The following is a 21,844-nucleotide window of genomic DNA, read 5'->3' as shown; positions in this document are numbered from 1 at the left end:
CATAATATACACCAGTGACCACATAGTGTGACTAATTAGCCACTGAATTAGGAGTGAACAAACACCAACAAAGCAGCTCTAGCAAAGACGCTGGTAAGCAAAAAAATCAGACTATCAACTGTAAGTGGTGAATATGCAGACTGCCACAACAGTGAATTTTTTCATATTATCACAGCTGTTTGCTTCCAAACATTCCTACGGCTATTCATCTTTTCACATTTATATAGTCATGTGGCAAACCTTCAGCCACAAAAACATTACTCCCATTTGAAGATTTACTCCAGTGAAAGCATATAAGTGCAACACTGGAAGTCAACTAAATTCTGTTGCCCTGCTGGCATATTTAGCTTTCAATCTCAACCTTCTTGTAACCAGAATACATAACTGTGGCAAAAGGAGGCAGTTCCACATCATACACTTGATCAAAATGAAATAGTGGATGTCCAGCCATTCAATTCTACTTCAATGTGCTACTTTCAAGGCATTTTTTTTAATTACTACATATCAATCCTGCAACTCAATCATTTGTCTCAGACAACAGCCACTAGACCTGAGTGCTCAAAAACAACGCTGTGCCACTAAGTGATCTATCCTCCTGTACAAATAAAGATAACTTGTCACAGATTTACAAAACAAGTAAAAAATGAAAACATCATTAATAGATCCAGTGCTACTAAGAAAATAAGTACTGCAAACCAAGTGCATGCTAGTAACGTGAAGCTCAAGATCCGCTAAGGTAGACTTACAGTCCAGGATCTGCCAGTAGTACAAGTTGGTTTTAAAAAGGGCAGAGGTACCTGAGATTAAACCTATAACAACAATAAATAAAACAAACACAGAAAGCAGGGGCCCTAGTATAAAGCCTTGTGGTACTCCAAGGGTGTTGAGTAGTAGGTTAGAGAGTTTGTTTTGCCAAAGAACAGCCTGCTGTCTTCCATTCAGGTCGGATGAAAACCATTGAAGGGCCTTAGTATCTAGACAGAATGTTTGCAGGATGTGTATTAGAAGTTGGTGGTCAACCATACCATGTTAAATGGCTTGGAAAGATCCAAGAAGAGGACGGTGGATCTGTGATTGTTGTTGCATTTATGGTGTTGTTGAAAGCTAGTAGGGCTGAAGTAGTGCTGTGGTGTGGACAGAAGCCGTGTTGGGTATCTACCATGAGGTGATTCTGGATTAGGTGGTGCATGAGTTGTCTGTGAATACATTTTTCTATAATCTTTGCAAGTGGAGAGAGTATGGCTATTGGTCTATAATTGGAGAATTCAGTACAGCTGCCTCCTTTATGAAGTGGGATTACATAGGATATTTTCCAGGTGGTGGGAATTCTAGCTTATGTTATGGTTCAATTAATTAGTATTAATACTGGGTAGGCAATAGCATCAGCTGATTTTTGAAGGTACTTGGCAGGGAGTTGATCAGCAGAGTGTGGTGGGTTTTAACTTTTGATCAAGGTACGGATAAGTGACGTGCCCACTTGTTGGAAGCTGAATTAGGGTAGGTTCCTTGGGCAACAGTGATCACTAGGACACCTACTTTTATGGCAAGTTCTTACACAACTATACTAGGTCCTGACTGAGATCACTGTTGCAGTATTCCAAACAGAAGGGCGACTTCCCACAGCTCAAGGGACCAGAAAGGAGGATGGTTAATGGACAGCACTGTCCAACAAACCAGAAAGATCTGATCTAGTGAATGCAGCTCTCAATCTTGAAAAGGCATCAGTTCTGTAATGTTTATTGAAAGTGTGCACAGAAGACCAGGTGGCAGCTTCCAGGTTTGTCCTGGTATGAAGCCCTTTGTAGAAGGCCCCCAAGGGTGCCACCACCCTAGCAGAGAGAACTCAAGGACAGGTGGACAAGGGTTTGCCATGATATGAGTAACAAAGGAGATGGACTTGGAGATCCAGCTTGCAATAGTTTGTTTAGATACTGCCTGGGCCAGTTTGGAGTCCATGAGCCAAACAGTTCGTCTGACTTATGAACAGATTTAGTTTTATTCAAATAAAATGTCAGCTGCCTGTGTGCATATAGGGAGTGAGAAGTCTTTCCTCCCTGTTCTATGGGTTGGGAAAGAAAGTAGGCAGGTTGATGACCTAGTTGAGGGCCATCTCATTTAGTACCTTAGACATGAAAGAGGGGTTAAATTTTGGGAGCACCCTATATTTGTGAAAAATAATAAATGGTGTAACAGCCAAGAGTACCTGAAGTTCCAAGACTCTCCTAGGAGAAGTGAGGGCTAGTAGCAAGACAGGTCTTAGGTGCTGTTCCCATTTTAGAAATTGTTTGACCTCAGGCATGGACAGACCAGGTGGTTTGAGGGGAAGACGAGGCAGAGATGGCTAACCTTTATGGAGGATCAAGTTCACACACATATTTTAGAATAAGTAGACTCTCTGAATTTGAGGGGTCCTGAGTTTTATGACATCAGAAATAAAATCTGCTCCATTTGGCTATGTAAGATTTACAGGTGGTACGTCTCCATGCTTCTTGAAGAACCTGCAGTATGCCCTCTGAAAACTGGTGCCTGAGAGGGAACAGAGCCCTAACATCCACAGACTTAGACTTAGGGATGACAAGTTTGGATTAAGCAGTGATTCACTCTGCTGTGATGATCCAACTTATGTGTTAGTTTGTGGTGATCGCCCTGGCAAGAGAAGGGGGAGCCAATGCTGCCTTCACTAAAAGGGAGTTAAGATTCTTGTCTTTATTTTCTGGACCTTGGATATTACTTTCAGAATTAATGGGCGTGGAGGGTAAGCATAAAGAAACTTCTCAGTCCAATGAAATGAGACAGCATCTGTTTTCCTGGTTGAGGAGCAAGGAGTCCTGGTGTAAAATAAAGGACATTGCCTGTTGCTCTGAGGTGGATAATCTATCTAAGGTGTTCCCCACCTATGTAGAATGTCCCAAAAGACCTGTCCATTTACAGTCCATTCATGACAGTCCTCGATGGACCTGTTTAGTGAGTCTATTAGAACATTGTCCTGTGATGGGAGTACACAGTGAGTAGGGAAATGTTCCTCTGGATAGCTAGGTCCCAAACAATCTGAGCTAGTGCATAAATTGTATGATTTGGTCCCTCTTTTTCTGTTTATGCACCACATAACAGGGAACAGGGAACAGGGACATGACTTGGAAGATAGTCAAACTGACTTGCCTGAGAAGGGAGGCCTTTCAGATCTGGGTACCTCTGAAGTTTTTCTGGAAATTTCTTCCTGGGTTTCTGAAGCGGTATGAATTCCCTTCTAACAAAATAAGTGGGCTGTCTGTGGGCCAAACAAAACATTCTTGTCTAAGGGTGAATCAATGAGCTTGGTTGCACAACCATGCATATCTGTGGATGATAGCACCAGTAGCAGCTGATCTGAAAGAAGCCTCCACAGCATCATAACTACATTTTATTCCATGTCTGGTCACCAGAGTGCCTGATTAAACACAGAAAAAATGTGCTTCTTGAACTCTAGGCCCTGCATAACCACCACTACCTTGTTCAAAGTGCTGAAGATGGACAACAAATATTTGGTCTGGGTCTGAAAGTTAACAGTCCTGAACACCAGAGTAAATTAAGTGTTGACCTTCTTTACCCATGTACATGTGACCCTACTTGTTCTTATTTGAAGAGCTAGCATTGGCACTGGGAAGCAATTTAGAAGGTTTGTCTTAGGAGAAAGAGAGACAGCACATAGGTCTGCCACAGGGCTCTTATACAGGATTTTAAGTTCATCTGGAACCTGTTTAGCCTTTTGGAAGCAGGAGCAGTAGAGGTAGACTAGAAAATAACCAGAGAGTGTAGCACCCTTTCTGGACCTCCAAAAATTGTCCAGATTCCCACTCAGAATGTTTCATCAAGTTTAAACTAGTCTCCCCAAAATAAGCCTCTTCCATAAGGCATTCATGAAAGATGAAGTCTTCATCATCTGAATGGACAGTCAGAGCCTCAGAGTGGTCAGAGTCAGAGGCCTCTTCAGAGGCAAAAAATTGACAGTAATTTTCTGAGGAATAGGAGGGGTGGATGATAGCAAAGAAGCTGGTTTCAGGGCCATAATGGCTTTGAGTAGACCTTGAAAGAACTCCAAACACCCTTCCCCTTTAGACGGAGGGGTTGAAGAGACAGGTTTTGTCTTTTGACACTTTTTCTTTGGTGTGACATCTGCATGAACCAGAATAGACCCCTGATGTACCTGAAATAACATTCTGGAAATCTCCTCCCTGACTATAATCTGCAGGATGCCTTCTGGTCTCTCCAAAATGATGTCACTGTTCCCCCTCACAGTAGAAGTGGTCTTTTTGATCATATGGCCCTCCAAAACCATACCAGCGGAGTCACTGTACAGAGCATCAGAGGGTGCTTTGGAATCACACTGGACAGACTGAGTCTCAGGTCTAGGCCATTGAGTTTTTTCTTATGTGATGGAAAGACACCCAGAAAGGCAGAATGTCATATTGGAGTGGGTCAAATGCTTAAAACTTAGGGTCTCAGAGAAGGTGCTGAGTGAAATCAAATAAGATTGACAAGTCTTAGGTGCAAAGGATTGAGAAATGGAGCAAGTCTTTTTGATGCGTTCGGCACCAACGCAGAATAGACTCTGGGTATGGAGGTCTTTGTAGGAAATTTGCACACACTTATTCCTCCTAGCAGACATCTAACAGATATGGCAAAACAATTTACATCAGCAAAGGTAGGTTCCACAATGGGGCACTTATCTGTTTTTCTTTAGTAGCTATGGTACCAATGAACATGCGAATATCAGTCCAAGGGGTGCAAGACCTGCATTCAGGCTGATGGGGAGATAATCTGAGGATCTACGCTCATATGTCCACCTATATACATCTACACATGTGAGATGAGGTCATATGTTGGATGTATGATCTAGGGAAGGTTAAGCTTTGGTGCCCTGCCTGGACATCAGCGGTGAAAACCCATCTGTGTGGAAGTACTGCAATAGTGATCTCTGTCGGGACATCATTCTGCTAGGAGTATAACATTCACTACACTACTAAACAGCTTCAGTCACACAAGAACTAGTAATCCAGAAAGCAGGAAATCACCAAACCTCTCCGTATGCTGACACCGGTAAATTTAGTAAAAATGAAACCACTTCAGTACTATTATGCACAGTTCCAAAATGATGATGTAGATTCACAAAGGAAGCCAGAAAGTAAATATAAAACTTTAATCCACAGATCAGAAACCAAAAAACACCACGATAAATCACAAGCGCTTTCGCCCGTTCGTAACGGGCTTTTTCAAGTGTACTAAGTTGCTGAAAGACTCTGCTTTTAACATAAACCAGCCCTGCCATGTGATTCTGTTAATTAGACAATTGCAATCAATTAGTTAAAATTCATTATGTAAAATATGTGAACAGCGTTGTCAAGCATCAAATGCAGTTCATACATTTACGATATTTACTATATACATTATACTAACTGTCATTTCAAGACAGAATTCATTATGTTTTAAAATTAATTGTGCCAAATAACAAATACTTTCAAAACTTAGATACCATAACTTATATTAGCCATGATATTTGTTTAAAAATGCTCTTTAAAAACTATGGCCAGAAACCTGAATGACTGTGTAATAAATATATTTTCAAATACTACTAATCTGTATCTATTTCATTGACCATAAGTTTTGTGTTAACTCTTCATGTGGTTAACTTTGTCAACATGAGATGATTAAATTAACTTTAAAAATGCTTACGCAATATTCATGCAAATCCATTCATCAAAATTATTAAAATATGATTAACTTATACATGAATAACATTTCAAAATACATATTAAATTCATGTTAAATTCATATTAATATTGATTTGCATCTTAAAAACATTTAGGGGCGCAACATAGTTAAACTAATATGAAATTCTATTTTAACTTATTTCTTTTAGCTTTAAGAATGTCGCTAACACTAATCCCATCATTCAAGCCTGGGCTCTTTGCTGCATTGAGTTTTAATTGCCAAATTAATTATTTTATTCCAAGAGCTGTCTCCCAGTCTCCACCTCTCAGATCTTGTAGAACTCTATCAACCACAAAAAATTTTATAGACATATTTTTACAATTCAAAGAATGTCTATAAAAGGCATGTTTCTTTCTTTGTTTTAATATCATTTATGTGTTCATATATTCTGCGTTTCAAATGCCTTTCTGTTTTGCCCACGTAGAATGATGGGCAATTCTGGCAAAGCCCAATGTATACTACCCCTGATGAATTACAATTAAAATTGTGTTTGGCATACAAGGTAATGTTACAAGAAGGAATATGCACTAATTCTTTGTTGATAAGAAATGCACATTGGTGGCATCTGCCACATGCAAAAGTCCCTTTTCTTTTACCTATCAAACCCACTTGTTCTTCTGTTTTGTTCATATTTTGTTCAAACATTCCCTTTAAATTAACATTTCTCTTTCTAATAAATGAAATTTGTTCAGGAAACATTTTTGTGAATTCTTCCTGAATCGAGACCAAGGGCCATAAATTCTTAACAGTGTTTTCAATAACTGCCGCATCCTGTGAATATGTATACACAAAATTACTGTGTCTGTCAACATTTTTGATTTCCTGTCTCTTAATTGCTGCTGGCCCAGCTCCCAATATGGGTTGAAAATCTTGTCCCCTTTTGTTTATAATTTCATTCAAAATAGCTTGATACAATGTGGGTGGGTATCCCCTACTTAAGAATGCATTTCTTAAGAATTCCACCTCATCTAAAAATAATTCATTTGTACTACACATTCTGGACGCTCTCACAAGCTGTCCTTTGATAATACCCTTCTTGATGTGCCAAGGGTGCCCACTGTCAAAATGCAAGTATGAATTACAATATGTTTCCTTCCTGAATATTTGTGATGTAAAACCCTTTTGGTTTGATTTTTTAGTAAGTTTGATATCCAAATAATTTAAAGTCTCTTTGCTTATATTGTATGTGAATTTAAGGAAATTGGTCGTGTTTGTTAAATAATCCATAAAGTTTACAAATTGCTCTTCAGTGCCCGACCACAAGATGCAAACATCATCCAAGAACCTTCTGTAAAAAATTATGTGCTCTTTCCAACTTGTAGAATGAATAAATTCAGTCTCCCACTTGTGTAAAACTATGTTTGTGTATGCAGTGGCGCAGGGTGCGCCCATAGCCACTCCACTTTTCTGTCTAAAAAACTCTTCATTGAAATATATAAAATTGTTATACAGAACAATTCTCATAAATTCAAGTATGGTGTTAAGTCATTGTTTAAACCTGATTCTTTGCTTATCAATTGCCCAAACCAGTCGAGTCCTTGCTCATGTGGTATGCTGGGAAATAACTCGACAATGTCTATTGTGGTCATTAATAAGTCTGAATTGTCAATTTCCTGGTTCACACTAGCTAAAAATTCCCAGGAATCCTTGCAAACAAACTTCAATTGTGCTACATAATTTTTTAGATGAAAATCAATGAATTTACTGAGTGGTTCGGTTACACAACCTGCTCCTGCTACAATAGGGCAGAATTTTAAAGGAGTAAGGCCCTTGTGAACTTTGGGAATACCAAATAAAATTGCTGTTCTTGGTTTTGGCACAGTTAAATAATTGTGTGTTTTCTCATCCAAAAATCCTTGTAAGAGCAAATCATGTATATAATATTTAACTTTACTCACGGCTATATTCAATTCATTTAATGAGATGGGCTCATAAATGTTAGTGTTTTGCAATAAGTTGTAAATATAGTTCTCATATTCTAGTTGTTGCATCAGCACTATACCCCCCCCCCCCTTGTCGGGTTTCATTACCCTAATTCTGTTCTTTTTTAATGTATCCACTACACCATATAGCTGTTTGGAGAAATTAGAAGAATGACAAGTTCCTTTCTTTGTTAAATTGTCTCTCAAAGTTACATCTTCAAACATTCTTAATTTTGGGTGGGTCGGGGGGTTAAAGGTGCTGCTTCTAGAAAGTGTTACATCCTGCATGTTTTGATCTTTAAACATTATAGCCAGATTCAGATTCCTTACAAATAGTTTAAGTTCAATTAAGAGTTTAGGCAAGAAAGTTGACCTATTAGGTACATATTGAAGTCCTTTCGTAAATAATTCAAAAAAATCTTCAGTGATATTAATGTCTGTATAGTTATAAATACTAAAATTGTCCAAAGTGTTAATACTACACATACCTTGTTCACTTGTAACTAGTAAAATTTGAATATCTTTCACATTTGTAGGTTTATCAGTATTCAACGCCTCTTTCCCCATGCATTCTGCTGGTACTGATTTGATTTCACCCGTGGTCTGCCCTGGGGAAATTGAAAACCCTGCTGCATATTGTTGGCACCTTTTTGTGCTAACCTCTCACTTCTTCTGGGCAGATCTGCATAGTTGTGAGCATTACTTGCATTTTGTGCATCTACAGAATCTGTATTCTCATAATTATTTTGTTTTCTAATCCCCCCTGTCGGGTATGCCCTTCCTTCTCTATATTCAATAAGATCTCTCTCTAACTTTTTTGCCTTTCTATCCAATACTTTAAAACAATGTTCATCAACTTCCTTAAAAGTGTCATTATATTTTCTCTTGTAACTTAAAAACCTTTCATCCTTAGTAATATTAATGTCAAAATAAGCTGTGAACCAACCACCAGGAACACTCAGCTAAAAGTTCTTATCACTCGAAAAGCTGGAACAGAAATATTCACCAAGTGAAACAGCCAGAACTAGTCCATGAACTCCACATAAAAATGTTATTCCTTCATTGAAATAAAAAGATGCTACTCCGTCTTAAAAACGAGCAATCTTTTAATAAGAACAAACAAGAATAAGCGCTTTCACGCGGTTAAAACCACGCTTCATCAGATTCCATTAGTACAATGCATAAGCTTAAACTTATATATTGCCAAAGGCGGGAAAAAACACTAATTAATGTGCCAATTAATCAATGATCAAATCATGGTGCATGTCGCTAGGCAACTATTATATCAAAAAACATTACTGCTTTAAAAACATCAAGGATATATACATATTCTTGAACTCACATATATAACTCAAAATGCAGAGTTTAAAGCCATCACATATTACTATTCCAAATCGTTTATTTATAAACTAACATTGTTGGTCTCAATTAGAAAAATGGGACACATAAACCTTATATTGATATACAAAAAACTGTCCTCATGGATACTATAGATGAACCAGCACATTATACTTGGTAAATCCAAACAATATCGCATCGTAATACAACCCACTCACACTTTAATGTTTATAGCACTTCAGCCCACAGTCACTACTCAACTACTCAAATAGAGACGAAGTCGTCCATCCGACTCTGGCCAATCAATCATGAGCCCAAACATTCCCATATTAAAATACTGTGAAACTTTCCATCACAAACACGTCTAAAACAAAAGCACATCCACGCAAAACAGCCATAGTCAGCATGGCCAAACATAGAAAGTGCACTTACCAAAAAGATCGCATTTACTCATCAATGCCGTCCCATACCACAACATCTATTCCAAGGGGACGGAACTGTAAGTCAGGCTAAAAGTACACCATCGCATGCCTGAATATCCAAACCCCGATCAAAATGATTCAAAAGATAAAGCAACAACATGCAACCGGAACTACCCTCACAAGAGAGGGCGTGGATGCAAACCATGCGTAAGCACGTAGATGTCAAGTATGAGCTTTAAGTCATACTGTTTGTGAAAATCCCAGCTAGGTTCTATATCTAACTTCATTGTATTTAGCATGGCCTGGCTAACATAAACATCAGGTCAAAAATCAAATCTAAAAACTAAGTTCTGATCGTTGTATTATCAGGCCAAGCAATCATCATCAGCAATACCAATCGCTAATCAATATGTAGCCAGAACAGCAATACTCATATACTCAATCGATAGGAATCACACTTCGTTCCACAGTAAATACAGTGCTTCCAAACAAACACTACTCTTTAACATGATACTCAAATGTGTATGTGAATGTTAAAAATATATAATATATAATATATACAGTGAAAACAAAAAATAATAAAACTAATATTAATATTCAATCCATGAAAAATTAATATAGTCAAAAATCCATATATAACTGGACTGACAAAGCCAATCCTTTCATGTTCTGCCTAAATTCCATATCACAACGAACACAAAACCTTATAGGCAGACATTATTTGTACATCTAGAAATTTCTTATATACATATATATATGAATAAAGTCATATATGGACAATACAAATGTTAAGTAATACAAAATACATAATTTAATATGACTTAACATGTGGACTAAAAATGAAAATAAAAAATAAAAATGTGTATGTGTGTATGAACAACAATGAATGTATTCACTCAATATGCATCCTATATACACTGTCATTATACTATGGTCACTCTATAAGTTATTGAGTGCCTATTGGTCAGTGTTTACTGAAAAATCAATCAAAAAGATCAATCAAAAAGCTAATGTATATCTACTTATTGAAATTCAGAACTAAGGTTCATAAGATCACATATTATCAGTTATAAGAAACAAGAACACTGATTTCAACTGCATCTACATAAAACTTGAATAGCTCAATTATATAACTTTATCTATGAATTCCAAGATCTACGATCCTGAAAAACCTGATAGAAAGGCAGTAATCTATATTGCATATTTCAATTACACACAAATAGGCAGAATGACAATTAGCCTCACTATAAAACTACTAGAAAAAATTCTAGCATAAAAACAAATAATGTAAATAACTAAAAATGTGAATGTATGCATAACAACCCATTAAAATCTGAGTGAAACCTAGTCTATGGATGAACTCAGAACTGATGATACGAATATATGTGAATTGTTTTCTATAAAAAGCTAAAGGTAAATATTAAAGAATATTAACGTGATAGTAGTACTGGTTTCAAGGATATAGAACTGTTAATTCCTGGTACTAGATGGGCTCCTAGTTTCAAAATCCAGTGTAATTCAGTAGTAGCTAAATTATTTTCCTTATTACTGTGGAACGAAGTGTGATTCCTATCGATTGAGTATATGAGTATTGCTGTTCTGGCTACATATTGATTAGCAATTGGTATTGCTGATGATGATTGCTTGGCCTGATAATACAACGATCAGAACTTAGTTTTTAGATTTGATTTTTGGCCTGATGTTTATGTTAGCCAGGCCATGCTAAATACAATGAAGTTAGATATAGAACCTAGCTGGGATTTTCACAAACAGTATGACTTAAAGCTCATACTTGACATCTACGTGCTTACGCATGGTTTGCATCCACGCCCTCTCTTGTGAGGGTAGTTCCGGTTGCATGTTGTTGCTTTATCTTTTGAATCATTTTGATCGGGGTTTGGATATTCAGGCATGCAATGGTGTACTTTTAGCCTGACTTACAGTTCCGTCCCCTTGGAATAGATGTTGTGGTATGGGACGGCATTGATGAGTAAATGCGATCTTTTTGGTAAGTGCACTTTCTATGTTTGGCCATGCTGACTATGGCTGTTTTGCGTGGATGTGCTTTTGTTTTGTTTTAGACGTGTTTATGATGGAAAGTTTCACAGTATTTTAATATGGGAATGTTTGGGCTCATGATTGACTGGCCAGAGTCGGATGGACGACTTCGTCTCTATTTGAGTAGTTGAGTAGTGACTGTGGGCTGAAGTGCTATAAACATTAAAGTGTGAGTGGGTTGTATTACGATGCGATATTGTTTGGATTTACCAAGTATAATGTGCTGGTTCATCTATAGTATCCATGAGGACAGTTTTTTGTATATCAATATAAGGTTTATGTGTCCCATTTTTCTAATTGAGACCAACAATGTTAGTTTATAAATAAACGATTTGGAATAGTAATATGTGATGGCTTTAAACTCTGCATTTTGAGTTATATATGTGAGTTCAAGAATATGTATATATCCTTGATGTTTTTAAAGCAGTAATGTTTTTGATATAATAGTTGCCTAGCGACATGCACCATGATTTGATCATTGATTAATTGGCACATTAATTAGTGTTTTTCCCGCCTTTGGCAATATATAAGTTTAAGCTTATGCATTGTACTAATGGAATCTGATGAAGCATGGTTTTAACCGCGTGAAAGCGCTTATTCTTGTTTGTTCTTATTAAAAGATTGCTCGTTTTTAAGACGGAGTAGCATCTTTTTATTTCAATGAAGGAATAACATTTTTATGTGGAGTTCATGGACTAGTTCTGGCTGTTTCACTTGGTGAATATTTCTGTTCCAGCTTTTCGAGTGATAAGAACTTTTAGCTGAGTGTTCCTGGTGGTTGGTTCACAGCTTATTTTGACATTTGTATTCTCGTTTTGGTGAGTGAACCATTCAACGAGTTTTTATCGGCTTTTTACATTGATCCTTAGTAATATTGTCATTCAGCATATTTCATTTAAAATTGCATCTCCTTTTTTAACATAATCATCAATCATAAGTTTTAACATTTCAAGTCCTGTTTTATTGAATAAATCAGTCAATTTTGAATGTAAAGCTGAACCAGCATGAGCGCTGTTAGGGTATCTAAAACAGCGCAGACCCTTTGGAACACGTTCAACTCTGCTACATTCTTTTAAATAATTAATCTCTAATTGCGAGTTTCTATGTGCATACAACTTGTCTTTGAAGCTTTCAAATTGCGTATCCAACTGCTCCAATTGTATGTTAAAAGTACCTGTTTTGAAGCATGGTAACTGTTCAGTCCAATCCTTGAAGTTAAAGCTGTTATCAGCCTGAGTAGACCCATTTTTATCAGCTCGTGCGTTATGATTAGGGGAAACCAACGGATGATTCACAATAACCGGATCTCGAGGTGGCATGCCTGCTCTCAAGCCCCTCCGTTGCTCTTCGTTCCGCTCCTTCTCTCTGCCCTGCTGCTGATTGCAAGGCACTCCTGAGCTAATGGAACCCTCCGAACATTTGGAGTTGAGTAGAGTGTTATTAAGTTGAGTTAAAAGAGCCAGAACTTGATTTAGCTCTTTTCTGGTTACCGGCGTGTCATCCGGTTCTTCCCCAAGTAGAAAAGGCGTGTCAGAAAAAACAGGCGAGGTAGCGTCTTCCACCATAGAACCAACCACAAACCAGCTTCAGTCACACAAGAACTAGTAATCCAGAAAGCAGGAAATCACCAAACCTCTCCGTATGCTGACACCGGTAAATTTAGTAAAAATGAAACCACTTCAGTACTATTATGCACAGTTCCAAAATGATGATGTAGATTCACAAAGGAAGCCAGAAAGTAAATATAAAACTTTAATCCACAGATCAGAAACCAAAAAACACCACGATAAATCACAAGCGCTTTCGCCCGTTCGTAACGGGCTTTTTCAAGTGTACTAAGTTGCTGAAAGACTCTGCTTTTAACATAAACCAGCCCTGCCATGTGATTCTGTTAATTAGACAATTGCAATCAATTAGTTAAAATTCATTATGTAAAATATGTGAACAGCGTTGTCAAGCATCAAATGCAGTTCATACATTTACGATATTTACTATATACATTATACTAACTGTCATTTCAAGACAGAATTCATTATGTTTTAAAATTAATTGTGCCAAATAACAAATACTTTCAAAACTTAGATACCATAACTTATATTAGCCATGATATTTGTTTAAAAATGCTCTTTAAAAACTATGGCCAGAAACCTGAATGACTGTGTAATAAATATATTTTCAAATACTACTAATCTGTATCTATTTCATTGACCATAAGTTTTGTGTTAACTCTTCATGTGGTTAACTTTGTCAACATGAGATGATTAAATTAACTTTAAAAATGCTTACGCAATATTCATGCAAATCCATTCATCAAAATTATTAAAATATGATTAACTTATACATGAATAACATTTCAAAATACATATTAAATTCATGTTAAATTCATATTAATATTGATTTGCATCTTAAAAACATTTAGGGGTGCAACATAGTTAAACTAATATGAAATTCTATTTTAACTTATTTCTTTTAGCTTTAAGAATGTGGTGAAGTGGTTTCATTTTTACTAAAATTACCGGTGTCAGCATACGGAGAGGTTTGGTGATTTCCTGCTTTCTGGATTCACTACACTATTTTAAAATAAGGTGTATAAAATAAAAGCTAGGCCAAAAAATCTAAAGTAAGCACATTTAGTAAATAGTCACATTATGAACATGCACTTCATGTTGTAAATAAAAATTTAAAACTCTAAGTTACATTCACACAAATGTAAAACATGTCACTAGTCAAATCCCATTCTTCTATTTTACTTCTTGTACATGGCAGATTACCACTTCTCTATCTATTTGTAAAGTCATCAAATTGCAAGCTTGCCTGAATTCTTCTTTTCTTTCCTCTTGGTAGGTTTACAGGAAATTTATACAGCACATTTGTTTAAATAATGAAACTACACTGTGCAGTCACTCCATTAAAGTCTAAGAATACAGATACAGAACTCTGGAATGTTATCATTCTGCTAAAATCAGCAATGCAACAGTGTTATACTTCCTGAAAGTCTTATGTTGCCATTGAAATCCTAGCTCAATACAGTTTCATATCTAACAAAAAGATTCTCTCTCAAAAAGCAAACATGCCCATCACAAACTACTTATTTTTTCTGTCACTTCTAGGCTGTGGAAGTCAAGAAATCTGTAAATAAGGCACCATTACAGAAGGTATATGTGACACCAGGGAAATTATGCCAGTCTAGGTATCAGGAATTTTGCAAATAATCATATGTCATTTGTGAATATTAATATGATTCACATGCTTGTCTTAAGCTCTTACAGTACTTGCACATGTATTTGGTGTCACTGTACAGGCCACTCCTAAATAGCATTGAAAGTCTTGGTCACACAACATTTGGATAATAGTAAAAAAAAAAAATAAGACAACTATGTTATGTGTATATCAAACTACTAGTGCGGAAGTGGGGGTTGAACTGTATGTTATGCTCTGAGTTTCAAGAATGTAACCACAGTGTACCCTACTGGAAAATAACAGAAATGTATATAAACTATATATCTGTCCAAATGTACATTTAGATAGTAGAAGCTGGAACACACAGAGTTAACTTACAAGGCTTCAAGAAAATAAGTTGAAATTAAAAGTGTTTTACGATGTACTTTCTTCTGGCTTTTCCCGGTTAGGGGTCACCACAGCAGATCACCTTGTCCGCTCATGATTGGCAGTGGAGTTTTATGGTGTCGAGTTGCCAGCCCGGCGTCCAACCTTCCACAGAAGGCACACACACATGCACACCTAGGGCCAATTTAGAGTGTCCAATGCACCTACAGCATGTAGTTACTGCAGTAAGGAGACAGGATGTCTAGAGCTAGAAGTTTCTTTTTGCTGTCTTGAAACAGAAATAATTACTAGGTTTCAAATACAAGTGTTAATTGTTTTATGACTTCCAGTTCTAGGCAAACATCTGAGAGATATGTATTTTTCACAGAGAAATGTTAAATTTTGTCTAGTTTCTGTTAGCCTGGGAACTGAAGGCAGGTGACAAAGAGTGATGTCATCTAGGCTAACACAGCAGTAATGTGTTGATATTAATTTGGGAACTCTCTGTCTGTGCATTTTGTATCTTGTCTTGGACCTAGAAACATCCCTTCGGCACTTCTGCCTGCATGTTCCTCTGTAAGTAAGATTTAAGTATAGTACTTATTTTAGAGATAGATAGGAATATAGTAAAGATTAGTTTAGATGTTTTCTGTATTCATTTGAGACTATCCTGCAATGCTGTTTTAAAATACTTCCTGCAATTCTGAACTCTGTTGTTTATATTGTCTTGTTTTTTTTTAATTTATTATTAAATATATTTAAACCTTTCAATTGTGGCTGGTTTATTTAGAGATATTTAAGCGCTTAGCATACTTGCATATCTATCTGGTGACATTGTACAGACCACTCCTAAATAGCCTTGAAAGTCTTGGTCATACTTATTACATTTGTTTACCAGGTAATGTCCAAATGGGCAGAAGCCCATTTTCAGCAGAGACCCAGGGAGAAAAGCTCCAGAATATACAGTAGAGAATTCTAAGCACGTTACATATGCAACAGGTCATCATTAAAAAAGAGAGACAATTAATTAAAGATGAAATACAGATTCATAACAGTGAGAATGACCAACATTTGCAAAAATTGGAGAATTAGATAGTGCCAGGAATGGAACCAAGACAGACAGGAAAGTTTATCTAAACATAAGACCACTCTAGCTACTAATAGGAGAAAAATAAGCAAAGTGTTAGCTAAGATGAGATGAACAGTAATAAAGGGGTAGAAAAGGAAGGAAATTAAAGGGAAGAGCAAGATGGGGAAAGAGAAATAATATAGGATAAACTAGGGGTATAGTTGAACAAGACAGATAGAAAAGGGAAGGCTTTACCAGGAGTAAGGCAGGAGGAGAGCCAATAAGGAAAGGCTTAACCAGGAGTAAGGCAGGAGGAGAGCCAATAAGGAAAGGCTTAACCAGGAGTAAGGCAGGAGGACAGCCAATGATTTGCAAGATGTTCTTTTAGGTGGTGTTTGAACTCAAGAAAGTTAGGGTTTTGAGCGATAGGTTGGGAAAGAGTGTTCCAGAGCTTAGCAATTTGTAAGAGTAGAGACAGAAGCCTAGTGTGTTGTGGGTTTGGGAAAACCTTTACCAGTAGTCTGAAGACCTTAGTAGTCTGCCACTCATATTTGGCTGAATTAGGTTAGTAAGTGCAGCGCAATCATTGGGTTGGTGAAGTATTTTTTAAGTTATAGTCAGTTGATTGAGTGTTAACATGTTAGGAAGCTCAAGCGAATTGAGTTGGGAGAGAACTGAGCAGTGATGTGTTCTGTAAGGGTGGCCAGTAGCAAATCTGGCAATTCTGTTGTAGCAGGATTCTAGACTATTTAGGTCTGATTTATGTAGATTGGTACATATTTGGGATCCGTAGAGTAGGTTGTGAGCAGGCAGTGGCTAGCCTAGCACTATCTGTGAGAAAAGGTTTGGCTCAAAAAGGGAGCCTAGTCTGGTGTGGACCTTTTTGATGGTGAGGGCAACGTGGCTATCAAATCTTAGTAAATCATCAATAGTGACACCTAGAAGTTTGGTTTGGCTTGTAGGTTCTATATTGGTACCGTTTGAGGAAAGTATTGTTAGGGGGGACTGAGCGGTATTTAGTTTATTTCGAAAAACTATTATCTTGGTTTTGTTAGGGTTTAGTATAAGTTGATCAGTGAGGTATTTTTCAATGTCCTGAAAAGCAGTTTGCATTTTTTACTGAAGATCACGAGAAGCAGAGGCTGAACAAATGAGTGTGGAATCATCTGCGTACTGGACTATGGAGGCTAGATGGGTTGCAGAGCTGAGGTTATTTATAAAAATTATAAAGAGCAGGGGGCCAAGTATGGAACCTTGGGGAACTCCAACAGAGATAGGGGGAAAGGGTGTTTTCCCATTTGGTAGCTTGTTAGTTACAGAGAGCAAAGGAACCAGGACAGGGCAGATGAGCTAAGGCCGTATGAAGCTAATTTGTTGAGTATAATTTGGTAGGAAACCATGTCAAAGGCTTTTGACATATCAAGGAAAATGAATGAAACAAATTGGTCTTATTTATGAGACTCTGGATTGTTAGTAAAATGTAGTAGGGCAGTGGTGGTGCTATGTTTTGGCCTAAAGTCATGTTGACTGGAGGAAAAGAGGTTGTGATGAAGGAAATGGTTTAGAAGTTGATTGTGAATAAATTTTTCCAAGATTTTAGCTAAGGGAGGGAGGATGGCAATGGAATAGTAGTTTGTTAGTTCTTGTGAGGGCCCACCTTTATGTAGGGGAATAATATGAGAATTTCTATAGACAGGGGACACATTGCTCTGCAATAGAACGATAGATCAGGACTGATATGGGATACACAATTGAGGGGGGCGCTAGTTTGAGGAATTCAGTGGGTAGTAGGTCTGCTGTAAGGCAAGGGTTGAGCTTGTAAAGAAGAGATTTTATGTAGTTAGTCTGGATAGGAGTAAACGTAAAGGGATTGGGGAAAATCAAATGAGTGGGTATGGTTAGAGGTTGCTTTGTTTGGTTACCTAAAAGAGATGTAATCGAGTTAATAAAGTGAGTACTGAATTGTGATGCTATGGGGGTAGTTTTGTTTGAGGTGACTGGTGAAAGAGTTGGGACATAGCCTGGGTTGAGAAGGAAGATAATGTTTTGCCAGAAATTTTTGGGGTTGCTTTGGTGGATATGTTGGCATGTTAGGAAGTAAGTTTGTTTATCAGATATTACTTTTTTCTTAGCTAGATATTACTTTTTTCTTAGCTAGATTTTGGAGTTGGAGATATAACCTTACCATTTGGATAATAGTAACATTACACAGTAGGACTGGTCACCCTTTGGTAAGGGCCTTATAGTAGCTGATAAGTAAGGGTGGATGGTGGCAGCTGGTACTACCTTATAGTCTGGGCAGAAGGGGGCATAGTTAGTAAACCTGTGCCAGCCTTTCCCAGGTGTGTGTGTGTTTGTATATCAATCAAATCTCACAGTGTGTGTGTGTGTGTGTGTGTGTCAGCTACTTGGGCAAGGGCACGAAGCACTGGTTGGATGGAGAGGGTGCTGGAGGTTTTAGCCTGGCCGCTCAGCTGAGATCTTAACCCTATAACTGTGACAGTGGGGATTCTTATTGGAGATCGGGAAAAACCAGCCCCAGATTGACTGTGATCTATGTATGCTCTTAAAGAAATTGTACTTTACAGTGTGTGTGTACTTGTCATCCTCCCAATGTGTACGTCGCTCACTGGTGCTAGTGGTGAGGACTGAGGTTCCTTGACTACTGGGCCAGTGCAGGGGTGTCACAATATATATCAAGATGTCAGTACTGTCCAAAACTATATCCTGAGCCACGCTCCCATAAACAGTATAAGGGAAGACAAAGGTAATCACCACTACAGATTTCCACAGCTCTGAGAGCAGATAATGCATTTCCAAAATATTCTATGTTAAATGACCACATTATTTAATCCTGGCAGTGTGTGATAAAGACAGCAGGCAGAAACAAAATGCCCCTTTGTAGAACTAACAACTTTAAAAGTTGTTAGATTCTACATTCTGGCATATGTTTTACTTGCAAGTGTGGCAGAACAAAACATCCAACAGCCTTTAAAGGTGGTTTTACCTTTGGTTGTAGTTTCTTGCCAGCAGGCACTCTCTCCTCTGTTACCCCCTAGTGTGAGATCCAATCTTAACAGCACTTTGGTATCCTTAGCAAGCTTTTGATAAACACCCCTAAGCTCTACTGAGATTGGGTCTCATTCCTAGGGACATCCTTAACAAGTTTGTATTACATTCCAAAATTGGGAAAAAGATGATGTGTGAAACTTTTTATAGAAAGCTTGTTACAGCTAGGGTTCTTATATATAAATCTCACTATGACAAAGAGCACTGCAACTAGGTTTTATGCATTTATGCATGAACCTTGCTGTAAGATGCACTGTTTTCTCGACTCTGGAGCATATCAACAGACTCCATTTATAGGTCTTCCTCCTTAAGATTTACCTGAGATTTATAACAGCATGTCTCGACGTCGAGACAGTTGCTGTGAGCCAAAGTTCACCTGAAATAAAGTTTGCACTTCCTCACAAATGAAAGAGTACTTTTCCTACCTTACTCAGGCTTGCAAAGTATACTGGGTAATAGCAACAGTCTTGTATAGTATATGCAGGAGGACAACAAAATTTAAAGTTCAGCAGTATTAAAGTGCACAAGCTTGCAACTGGGCAGCATGCACACCTCAGTACTTTAGAGCTACAAGCAAATATGGCACTCTATAGACCAGTGATGGCAAACCTATGTCACGCGTGTCAAAGGTTGACACGCCATGACGTTTTGAGTGACACACCAGCGTTCAACATCCAAGTTACCAAAGAAACTGAATGAACAAAAATACAATAAATATGTGACCCTACACTTATCTATTAAATTGCAGCAATAAAAAAGTCATTGATGTTAAATCAGATCAAATGCAATGTGTTCCTTTTGTCAGTTCAATTTAAAATTACTATTAAAAGTAGGGTAATTTTTTGCTGCACTATTTTAAGCCAACTTATTGCTGCACGTATCGTTTTCTCTATCGTAAGTCACTGATTTTTCTTTTACTTTTATAATGCATAGCAGCACGATTGGACTGTATTTTTTTTAAATGAACATGTAAAGAATTACTTCTCTTGTTCAGGAGGAGGGTGACATGCCAGCAGCAAGCCCAAAAGTTTTGCCATCACTGCTATAGACAGTGCCTGTATAAATTAGGCATGGTGTGTCATGGAGTGCTACGTCTCTTCAGAAGTTTTGTAATATATTGTTTTATAAAAGATCATCCTTTGCAACTTCTTAGCAAAGCAGTGCAAGTGTATGGAGGTATATAAAGTGTAGAAACATTAATTTTAACGAGCAATTAACTGTACCTTAGTATGCTGTTAGTAGGTTAAGTAGCTAATAAGAACACTCATCTATCTACCTAACTAAATAAACTACTTAAAACCAACAAAGTATCTTTAAGTGTCTCCTTGATCTGCTAGCTAAAGTGATTTTATCTGGACTAATCCTCTGTACTCTCTTACTTTACAGAAAAATGAAGTGTGGCAAAATGGACTAAAATAAATAAAGCAACACTCAATAGCAAGGTGCCATAACAGTTTGTGAACAAACACACATACTGCTTTATTTCTGCAACACGGGACTGAGCCTACTTCCCCTAAATATGACGTTTGCAATAATGATGTAAGCTTGTGCTTCATGTATTTACTTCTGGAAAAGTGTACATTTTCTCCACTATTACACATGATGTGATGCGACAAAGAAGGATAAGCAACAAATCTTGTACAATACCACATATACCAACAAAATTATAATTTATTTTGGACACAGACTTTGAACTTTATTTTTCTACCTTAACATAGCTATGCACTTACTGTACCTAAGAATGTAAAGGTTGCTTTTTTGTTTGTTACATTGCATAAGAGGTTTCCTATTGATGTATGTAATTTTTCAGGCTGACAACTAAAGTGTCTGTGTATATACGAGCTGGAAGACGCAGAAACAGAGGCTAAATATTACGGGCACACCCAAACACAACAGCAATAAACAGGAATATAAGAGAGAGTTAAGTACTTCCAAAGAATCAAAGGTCAAAAGTACATTGCATTACTGAAAAAGAAATGCAATGACAAAAAAGTTGCAATCCAAACAATCTAGAGTAACATTTGTATGTAATAACATCCCTGAGGAAGTAGTAGGTATAAAAACAATTGGAAAATGCATGAAGGTAAAACAAACAAGCAGTTCCACTGAGGACTGGTAGGATGCAGGTTTCTGGCCATCTAAGACTGAATAGTACTATGCATGTTGCATCACCAATCAAAGATAGTATGCCCAAGGAGTTCTTATTACACAACAGTCTATGCTTCTAGTAAGCAATTTAATAGTATAAACAATACTTTAGTGTGTGATGTGCCTTTTTTAATTATAATTATTCTGTTGTTCCATGGGCTTGGCTGCTATGAAAAATAATCAGAATTATTGCATCCTTCAATAAATTCTTCTGCCACCGAAATAATTCCATGTGGCCACATTCTATAAAGCAGTACATTTGATGTACATATAAATGCAAAACAGCTGACTCAAATACTGAAAACTTTTCCGACTATTAAAAATCACATACTGCACATGTTAATACCACAAATCATTTCCCAAGGGATAAGGTAAATTACACATGGTAAGTGAAAAGACAAAGAAATACATTTTCTAGACTTCTAGGAGACTAAAGACAGTCACAATACTAAAATGAATTACAGACTTGCTGTCTGTAATGCATCATTCTGTTTTACTTTTGCATACTCGTAATGCAAATGCTA

Source organism: Protopterus annectens, chromosome 5.part0 (genome assembly GCF_019279795.1).
Source record: "Protopterus annectens isolate FY-2018-M chromosome 5.part0, PAN1.0, whole genome shotgun sequence".
Taxonomy (NCBI): Eukaryota; Metazoa; Chordata; order Ceratodontiformes; family Protopteridae; genus Protopterus; species Protopterus annectens.
The sequence above is the reverse complement of the archived record's forward strand: the minus strand, read 5'-3'. Positions refer to the sequence as shown.